Source organism: Cyrtonyx montezumae, unplaced genomic scaffold, assembly GCF_038088225.1.
Source record: "Cyrtonyx montezumae isolate F1298 unplaced genomic scaffold, pur_monq_1.0 scaffold_7, whole genome shotgun sequence".
Taxonomy (NCBI): Eukaryota; Metazoa; Chordata; class Aves; order Galliformes; family Odontophoridae; genus Cyrtonyx; species Cyrtonyx montezumae.
This window is the reverse complement of record NW_027072078.1, coordinates 14,745,152-14,747,599: the sequence shown is the minus strand read 5'-3', so window position 1 is coordinate 14,747,599 and position 2,448 is coordinate 14,745,152.

The window sequence follows — 2,448 nt, the reverse complement described above, 5'->3', positions numbered from 1 at the left end:
TTTTTTTTTTTTTTTTTACAACTGATGCTTTGAGTCTTTCTGTTAAATTCATCCTCTGGGAAGATGTTGTTGTTTATTTTGTCAATAAAACAGTTAAGATTTCAGTGAAATGGATGTTCTTGTCACTTAATTTCAAGTATTTAAAACCAAACGATTTTATACTATGAAGTTATAACTTTGGTTAGTTGAAGATCAGAGATGCTGAAGCTAGTGTGATGAATGTAAGAGTCTCAGATTACAGTATGGATGGTGCATGGGAAGGGTTTTTTTTTAAAAAAGAATTACATCAACATGAGCACTACGTGCGTTCTAGAGTTATATATTCTTTCATTTTCATAAACATGGAAGTAAGTTTGACCAAAATTTTTAAGGAAAAGCTTTTTTTTTAAAGAGTTAAAAATAAGAAAAGCAGTTTTGTTGTTTTTAATGTCACATTTTGAAAGTGTGTCAACTTGTTCTGTGTTACTTTTCTCAGTGTTTTTTAATATTGTAACATCGTAAGCTGGTAATGCTTGTTATCTTACAGGGAGGAAAAAATGTTTTTGACTCTGAATCTGATTTGAAGTCATGTGTAGACTTCAGGTGTAGCTATGAGAGAAGTGTTTCAGGAATGTCCTTTCCAGTATATTTTTTTTAAAAAGTGAAACAAAGATTATAAATCTTATTAGCTTTGAACTGCATGGTTTGAAGTGCTCAAGTTCACTGGAAGCTAAGTTTAAAAAAAAAAAAGTAAGTACAGCTGTTTCTAGATGGAACAATTTCTGTATTATAGTCATTTGAAGAACTAGCTCAATATTCATTGTTGGAGTTATGAATCAAAATTGTGGTTAAGATTAAATGTCATCACTAGTGAAGGCAAATTCAGAAAGCCTTTTTGGTGTGAAGTAGTAGTGTGCCATGGTCAGTAGAAAAGGCAAGAATGAGAGTTATGCATAACCCAACTGTTAGTGCCATAAAACTGTATTTTTCACTTTGCAAAATGAACATAATTGCTGGACACAAGAAAATAAGCAGGTTTCATTTGTAAATTGAATTTTGTTATATGTAGAACATTATGATAATACATTTGAGCTGTTCTGTAATAGAAAACAGAACGATTCCGAAGGAAATAAGATTAGTTTGGGGTAAATCTTGTCCCAACATTTTTCTAAGAGAAGTGATGCTTTGAATTGAGCAGAATTTATTTCTACCAGTTTTCATGTTCTGAAATGTTTTCATAGATACTAGCTAGAAAATAAAGTCATGCTGCATTGAAAAATGAAAGTTTGTTGCATTGTACCACACAGCTATGAATGCTGTAGTGGCATCATGAGGTATATCTTATTTAAATTGTAATGTGTTTTTGTTTCTTTTCCCAAAGCACTTCTCATTTTCAAAGTGACTGATGCGTTTTTGGTAGCATACTTTAATTCCAAGAAAAGTTTCTTTGAAAAAATTATAAAAAGATTTGTGCTAGGAATTATTGCTTGTTTCTTAGTTCTCTACTAACAATATTAAAAATTACTTGATTTCATAATTGTATAGTACAAGCTTACCTAATTTATTGAGAGTAATCCTTCCATTACTGTATTGTAGTTTCAATAACATAAGTTTTATGAACCCACAGCTTTTTTGAGTTATTCTGGACAAATTAAAAGGCTTGTTAATTACATCTGCACAAACGGAGATGCCTTAAAGTAAGGTGAAAACAAAGCATCATTCAATTAACAACAACAACAACCAAAAAAAAACAGTGTGCTGATCAGGAAATACCAACATAAACAGTACCTCCTAATTGTTGTATTGCTTTATACTAGCTAATAGAAAAACTGTACTCTTCCATGGAGAAGAAAAGGGAGAGAAGTGAGACTAGAAATTGAGCTAAGCTGGAGTCTTGGCTGCATATATGGTTTATTGGTGTTTTTTTGTTTGTTTGTTTGTTTTTTTAATTCATATTGTTATTCTCAGAAATGTTTATTGATGTTTAATAGAATGAACTATTAATAACAGACCTCATTTTTTGTGATTATTGCTAGCTGTCATTCAGCATTAGCAAAGCAGTAACAGTCACCAGTACTTCAGATACATGGTTGGAAATAGGTGGGCTCTTGGAGGAAGACTGCTCTGTAGCAGATTACAAGCGTTCCCAGCCCTGACCCTGGTCAGTACACAGAGCAAGTTCCCAGTTGCTAGCGAGCTCACTGCTTCCTGAGCCAGAAGCTCTGTGTGCATCCCTGAGCAAGGCCTCACCCACAAACTGGCCTCATTTGTAATGCTTTTGCAAGGAGAACTGCAGCACCCTGTGACAGGAGTTCTAGTATTTACTTATACAGTATGTGTGAAAGTAGGTCTGTCTTATTTATAGCTTCTGTTTGATCACTTTGATTTGATACTTTCTGATAGCCTCTATAAATAACACTGCACAATTGCTTGTTGTCATGTTTGTGATTTTATAGAACCTAAATCTGT